The sequence below is a fragment of the Colias croceus genome, chromosome Z, assembly GCF_905220415.1.
Source record: "Colias croceus chromosome Z, ilColCroc2.1".
Taxonomy (NCBI): domain Eukaryota; kingdom Metazoa; phylum Arthropoda; class Insecta; order Lepidoptera; family Pieridae; genus Colias; species Colias croceus.
Genome location: NC_059568.1, coordinates 12760822 through 12769307, shown reverse-complemented (window position 1 = coordinate 12769307; position 8486 = coordinate 12760822). Strand labels below are relative to the sequence as shown.

General features: G+C 31.2%; 1 protein-coding gene across 3 annotated transcripts in view; it reads left to right on the top strand.

Annotated features, from left to right (window-relative positions):
• The window catches only part of LOC123704923 (ubiquitin carboxyl-terminal hydrolase 35), a 44553-nt gene that overhangs the window by 1882 nt on the left and 34185 nt on the right, over window positions 1-8486 (top strand). The window contains exon 1 of one of the 3 annotated variants that reach the window (XM_045653423.1): window positions 3617-3655. The exons of the other annotated variants lie outside the window; for them this stretch is intronic. The gene's annotated coding sequence lies outside the window, so the exon portion shown is untranslated. Of the gene's footprint in view, window positions 1-3616; window positions 3656-8486 lie in introns of those variants that run through there. 3 annotated transcript variants of the gene reach the window in all.

Below are 8486 nucleotides of genomic sequence, written 5' to 3'. Positions count from 1 at the left end.
ATTATGATGTTTGTCAAAGCTTGTTTTATTCCTTTTTATATTGGAGCAGCTCATAATCCTTGCAAGTGTGGATTTTCTTTACTTTGCTGCTTTTTTATTGTTTCATCAGCCAAAATGGTTTAATCTAAAAACAATTACAGATTATTATAGACTGAGGGATTAATTTGATGAAACACAAAATAGTTAATACCTACCTAGGACATCAAAGAAAATGACTTTCAAATGAAAGGAAAGGAAAGAAAATGACTTTCAAAACCAAATAAAGATGATTTCATTTATTTCAGTCAAACATTGAAAGTAAATTATTCTGTTTCAGTTTTGACCCAGTCAATCCTAGAATGATGAGAAGAAACAATAAACATTAAAATAAATATCTGACCATGTCAGAAAAATAATGACCTTTCATTTTAGATTACTAAAGAAATTCTTTATTCAAACATTAAAGTTTGAAAATGTTTTTCACACCTGGCGTTTGCCCTAACACATATACCAAAGAAAAGCTTAAAGAATGCTTTGCTTAATTGAATATTAACTACTGGCTTTCCACCCGCAGCTTCGAATGCGTAGTCAAAGAAAACCCGCATACTTCCCATTCCCGTGGGATTTCCAGGATAAAACCTATCCTCTTTCCCGGGGTAAAAAGTAGCCTATGTCCTTTCTCAGTTATTAAAATATCTCTATACCAAATTTCATGCAAATTGGTTCAGTAGTTAGGCGTGACTGAGTAACAGACTGACAGACAGAGTTACGCATTTATAATATTAAAAAATATAGTATGGATCATACTATCAAGTTTTCTGAGTTTCTGACCAGTAACCATAGAGTCATTTTATAGGCAACATTTGACAGTTCAATAAAATTCAACAACATAAACTATTAAATATAACAACACTATAGTCCTTTCCACCTAAGATGATTTCTGTGACACATCGATTTTTGACACGTGAAGAGATGTCTGTACTGAAATCATATCAATTGTTTTCGATAATCGATAATATTTTATATGGAAATGAAATCGATTTGAATAATGTACCAAAATTTGTTTTTTCGGCATTTCGCCATCAATTAACTAAGGAAACTTAGCAAACAACAGCAACAAAAAGTCAACAATAACAATTAGTAACAATAGCAGAATACCACGGAAAGTATCAATATAAAAATGCAACTTGTATACAAGGCTGACGCACTCCTACAGATGAATGACTCGATTGACAAACGATCATAAGATGGGCGCCGATTATATGATTTTCCAACTCTATGATTTTTCAACGATCCATTTCATGTACACGAGTTGCATAGGTATTATATTTTTGTGTTATTTTATTTTATTTTTCATTATATTAAACTAAACAATACTGTTTTTGATTTATAAGCTTAAGATGTCTCATTTTTATATTTTTGGTAATAATGCCGCCATAAAATAAAAATATTATGCACTAAAATCATTTTGGCGTTTTAAACATAAAATACGTAATTCGGAACACGATGAAGTGTCACAGGAATCATCATAGCTGAAAAGGACTATAGTTATAGAATAATATGTTATTTCGTATTCGTTTTGTTAGAACTGCACATTTTTGCTTAACTTTTTCAAATTACTATTACATATAAATTATAATAATAATGACCGACACAAGTTATTTTAAGATTTTATTTTACTAATAAACCTGTCATAAACATAATAAACTGATTTAAAAAACTGACGTCACTTCAGTATTGTATCAATAAACCTTTTATATTTTTAAATAACAGAGATGTTACTCTAAAAATCGAAATCTGATATCTAGAATAGAATGCATTGATTAGTTACTTGTGAATAAATATCACCATAAAATAATGCATATGTTTTAACAGACCACTAGCACATAATATATTAACTGCATACCTGGCCACTGACTGGCATTATTTAAATATTAGAAAAATGTGATTAAACATAAACTTACAATTGTTAGCCCAAACTACATCCATTTATTATGTCCATATATTTGCATTTACATTTCATTATTTGTATTGTTAAGTAGAAAACGTATTTTAAAAGTAAGAAATTCACTAACTATATTATCTTGTTTTATTTTAATGTAGGTATTATAAGGAAGTTGTAATCTTTCTTGTTGCAATAGTTTTAATTGGCCTCTCTAAATAAAAGAAGGAGGATGCTTTCAATTCATCTGTATTTTTTTTGTTATTTATTATACTGTCTTATTATATTATTTATTGTTAGTTCAGAATACATACTTAAATTGATGAAGAAATTTTATATTTGAAATTTGATGCCTTCTTCCTTTCACCCATTTAATTTATGGATGTTTAGTTATTCGGTAAAAAATAATTATACAAAAATGTCTGTGAAAGGAGATTGCCCAAGTGACTATGGCACTTGGTATCGCAATCAAACTTATTGTGTCAAGATGAAATATATATAATTATATATTTCATCTTGATGAAATATATATAATTATAATTAAGACTTAATAGTGATACATATGATCATTATAAATACAAATAGGAATTAACAATATCAAGAATACGTGGCTCAACTAAAATTTTACCGATACCACCCGTGGTCATTCTCCTTTAATAATATTAAGTACGGTCTATATAATTAAATTTTCACAGACATTTTTAATCAAAAAAAAAAAAATAATATTTATAAACATTTTTAATCTGTTTATTCTATTTTCTTAATTTTTCGAACTTTATAAAATTATAAATGGCGCCTGGCGGTAAGATTGAAATACGCGCGTACCTACCTCAAAATAAAAATAAAGAAGTGTTTTGTAAGGTAGGTACATAAGTTTTATGATTAATAATGTTTATTTACAATTGATATTTAATGTGACTTTCTGCATTTTTATTGATAATACTTAATATTTACCAAATCAGATTATACACTTTATAGTAGTTAGTGATATTAAGTCGGGAGTGTAAAATATTTTAAATATTCAATAAGAGCTGATTACTTATGTTTCATTTATAGTTTAAAACAATTGAAAATTAGATTTAAATAATGCCTAATGGTATTTTAAGAATATGTTATGTTAAAATAAGATTTACATTTAAAACTAAATATTATATAGGTACCTACTAATGGAAAGCAGTGCCATTACTAAGTGTCACTGTGTCTTAGTCACATAATATTTAATTATTAATTTTTATTATTATAAGTATTTATTTTTATACTTATTACTTGTATGTATAGTACCTATGGATATATTTTGTTCTTTTAATTTAATTTTTTAAATTTTTATACTTACATCGTAGGTATTGGTTTATATATGTATTTCAAATTTACAATATAGGTAATATAAAGTTAAAAGAAGATAATATATCCTTGATTTTTCTAGTAATTACATCTTGAATTACATTAATAATGACAGTGATAATAGTTACTTTTTATTGAATAGATATGAGTTTTATAGGTTTATGTGAAAATATTCATGCTAATAGGTAGCTGTCTATTGTATGCAATTTTTTCGAAGGGTGGCAATTTTGTTTGAGTACAATTCTGCCAATGTCACGCAGAAAAATATTCGAGTCGGTTGTCAGCTGTCAAACCTTTTTTCCATATTTATTCATTAATTAGGGCGTGTTGTTCGGTATTAAAATGGAAAAATGATAGCAGATGAAATAATATCAGCAATGGAGGCAACCATCGGTAAGTCTTATTTTAATTTATTTTAAATATATTTTATGTTATAACTTCGCTTGTCGTAATTTGTCAAAAATTTATAAAAATATTAAGTCAAAATGAACCTTAATTCATAAGAAATTAGTACTAATATAGATTGAACAGCAAACATGACTTTCTGGAATATTATTGCAATAAACAAACGAATGTCGGTTTAGTGATGGTTGTAGCGCATATCGACAGTATCGATACTTAAGACAAACATTATAAATATTTTATTTTATTTTATTTTTCCCTAGCTTTCATTTATCCAATTTATTTATAGATTTCCCAAAGAGGCTAATTTAAAAGAGAAAGGATGCAACGTGACGAATTAACTGGATGCCGAACAGCACTAAGTAGTCTATCAAAGGCCACAAATACATCAAACCTACGGCAGTTCCAGGATTTAAAATAATGCATATTTTCTGTTTGTAGTTATTTTGTAAATTTAGATTTATACTATTCTATTCCGTTTTTTATTTAATAATAACAGTATAAAAGACGTACTTAGTAGTAATAAACATACTCTAAAATGTGACACATTATACTATACTCATATAAAAGAAAGAAAAAAAAATGCACAAACAATATTTATTTGTGAATTATCGATAACAAGGTGACATCCCTTAGGGCATAGCATCAGGTTAATATCAAGTTAATGTCATTAATGTAGAGTGACACAAATTTCAACCTTATCTCTTTGTGTTGAGGCGTAGTTTACTTGTAGTGTAGTCGGAGTCTAAAGTGGGAGTCGAGCATGCTTCGGCACGAATTGGGCCACGCTCGCACCGGAGAAGGTACCACACCCTCACAGAATATCGGCGCTATAGTGACAGTTTACTGTCGCGTTCCGTACGGTGAGTGAGGAGTCCGGAGGCCCACATCCCTTCCCATCCCCTACCCATCATCTCCTTCCCTATCCTCATTCCCTCCCATCCTTGCCCCTTCTATCTAACTCCTTCCAAATCTCTTACCAGTAGGCAACACCCGTAACCCAGTTACGGTAGTCTATGGGCGGCGCGCTTAGCTTACCATCAGGCAAGGCGTCGTCTCGTTTGCCTTCTTCTACCATAAAAAAAGTGTACTGTATTACTATCGGTTTAAATGTGAGGGTTTGGTGACACTGGTTTTCATACTAATTACGACATTATAGCACTTCTATTTGTATTAACTGCTCTGTGGTTATTTCAGACAGATAGTTAATAAATTATATTATGACAGTTAATTAAAAATAAACGAACTAAAACTACTCAATAATGTTTAAAAATATATATTATATACACATAGCAAATTAATCTAGGTGTAAATTATAATTTTAGTTTATTAGCTGTGATAAAATTGGTAAGAATTTCAATTATAGGAATGTTTAACATTGCCAAAAGAGTGTTCATGTTTGTGGGTCTAGGGATATCTGGAGGAAGGAGATAATACAGGGAAGGGGAGTGATTAGGGCAGTTGAGGAAGATATGGTCTAATGTGCCCTCGTCTATGCCACATTCACATAGTGATCTATCCCTTACCCAAATCTTAGGACGGGGTACATGAGTGACCAAGTCTCATTCGACAAATCACAGAAGTAACTGGCTTAATTATTATCTTTTTGAATCTTGAGAACCAAGGTTTTGATGGAATATCACCTTGGACTGAGGCATAAAACTTACCTTTTTCTAATTGGGATGATTTCCAAGAAGCGTTCCATGATTCAGTAAGGCGCAGTTGAGCAAGCGATATGAGATCTGCACACCAGTCTGCTGATTCGTTGCCGAGGATACCACAATGTCTGGAGATCCAGGTCAATGTCACACGAATATTTCTCTCATGACATTCAAATAGGAGTTCTTTAATTTTGAGGATAATAGCTGACTATTTTATATTGAGATCCTTTATTCTATGTGTCATCTAGGAATACATAGATAGCCTTGTTTGTCACCGCTACGTTCATCCCTTTTATAGACATTAACGTAAGATTAAGGTTCATCCATTGTTGTGTTGTAAAATTCCATTAGGTGGTTTTAAAGAAAAGTGTAAACAAGACATATAGATTACATTCTTTTATACCAAGTTATATAAGAAAAGATTATATGTGTTTGTTGTCTTATCCTCCTTTTAAAGTGCATCGCAGCCATGAAGTAATATATTTTTTGTAAAGAAAATAAGTACTGTCAAGTAGCTACAGACTAGACTTGACAAAATTGTATACACTCTTCACATGTCATACAGTTTGTTCATACAAGTGTACATTTATGTAAATATATTAATTTATGCAAGGGTTTGAATTAATGTTTCTTGCTGAGACATAAATATTTGTGCTATACTATATTTTGTATTGATATTATATTATAATAGTTTAGTCTGTGAATTCGTTTTTTGCTTCAAAGAAGTATAGTTACATTTTTTTACACCCATGTTACAAATTATTTGTAGTTTTCATAGTTTTCACACTTATTAACATAATATAATGATGATAAATTTATAATGTTAAATGTACATTATAAGGGTATAATTAATACAAAAAAAAAAAATACACAAAAATAAAATTGTTGGTGTAACTGTGTAGGATATTTAAAATATAAATTACATATTTAAATACTTTAATTTTATTGAGACATATTCATAATAAATAACTAACGACCTTGGCTTTGTACCATTGCTGGGATTGGAATCATAGAAGGATCTATAAACTAACAAATATTTATTTTTTATAATACTATAAACATTTATATTACTGATATTTTAATTTGTATACAATAGCAGTACTAAGTACCTTGCATGTGAAATAATAACTATTATAAGCAATCAATCTTATGAGATTAATGTGCTTGTTACTTGCTAATAACTGAAACATGTATGCTATGTGCAAGTATTATGTATAGTTCAGGATACATCGCCCATTTTTGCAAGTGACTACTATCAAGCTGATTTTCCGTTTGTAGCTTTATTTTGATGAGACACCGAATAATTTCGTGTACGAAACTCTCGATTGTGGTAGCTAACAGAGAAAACAAGGATAAAATTTTTTGATTTGATGGTTCTCAAATATTTATTACGCAATTTGTAGGACAATATGTCTGTTGAATTATATAAACATTAACTAAGTGAAAACAAAAAAATCAGCTTGTTAGTAATCATTTATGATGACCTCGTTATCGATACACTTTGGAAAGGGGGACTCTTTGAACAAACCATAGATTTTGTAGGACAAATATTTTTTCGAATAATTTAGGTAATTATCTTGAGATTGAACAAAAAAAAAATTCATTCAGTTAGTAATAAATATTTGAGAACCATCAAATCAAAATTTTTTATCCTTGTTATCTCTGTTAGCTAGTAGCTACCACAATCGAGACTTTCGTACACGAAATTATTGGGCGTCTCATCAAAATAAAGCTACAAACGGAAAATTAGCTTGATAGTAGTCACTTGCAAAAATGGGCGATGTATCCTGAACTAGTACTTTTTTCATCAAAAACAAATATGTTATGGTTATGGCTATTAGTTAGGTTTATTGTCTATATTCATACAATCACCTGTTTATTGTGACAGATAACATCACAGAACAGTAAGAACATAATAGAAGTGCTATAATGTCATAATTAGTATGAAAACCAGTGTCGCCAAACCCACACATTTAAACCGATAGTTATACAGTACACTACAAGTAAACTATGCCTTTGATTGGACAGCTTAATTTGAGTAAAAACTGACTTAGGTTATAAATTCAGCATTTCAATATGTACCCTAACGAACCAAGTTACGGTTTATTTTAGTATAACATCCCTAGGTATATTAGCTGTTTTGTTTCTCTTTGCTCAGAAATTCCAAATTCGAAAACATTCAGCTATTCCACAACAGAGGGCGTTGGTTTTCAATACATATAACTTTGAACCTCAACACATAAAGATAAGGTTGAAATTTGTGTCACTCTAAATTAATGACATTAACTTGACATTAACCTGATGCTATGCTCTAAAGGCTGGTTCACACTTTGATTAGTGCGAGTGCAGGTGATTAGTGCGAGTGCAGGTGTGTAGTGCGAGTAGTGTCCAATTCACTGCGAGTGCAGGTGATTAGTGCGAATGCCATTTTGTACAACAACAAGCGTGCCGCGTGCGACGCTACACACTACGCTAAACACTAAACACTAAACACTCCTGTCCAGACGTGTTTAGTGGCAGGCACGCTGCGAGTGAGGGGAGGGAGGGCGCGCGGGACGTGGCTACTCGCAGTCCACTCGCAAAAAAATAGAACACGCTTCTATTCACTTTACTACACAGCCTACTAAACACTTGCACTAAACAGTCGCTGTCCACACGTAGTTACTAAACACCTGCACTAATCACTTGCACTCGCACTAATCAAAGTGTGAACCAGCCATAAGGCTAAGCGCGCACCACGATTTTATGCAGCGTGATTATTTTATCGCAGAAATACAACGTATGAGTTACTATGAGAATGCGCGCACATGCGATTAAATAATCGCAGCGATTTTAAAATTGTGATTTGTCACATTTTGCTGCGACTGCTCGCGACGCGATTGTCGCCAAAATGAAATGCAGAATATGAAATTGTATGGTACCGCGCGCACTGCGATAATAAAATCGCACACTCGGGCCCGGCTGGCACTTCACTTGTGTTTCGTCTGTCCAACAGTAAACATCGTAGTGGTATAGGTAGGTACTGTTTGGTAAACATAAACTCAGTAATCTGTCAAAGGTTTGAATTTATTTATTTATTTAACAATAAATTGTACAAGAAACAAAATAAACATAAAGGTTACAATAATAAAAAAAATAAAAAGCACAAAGGGCAGCCCTTT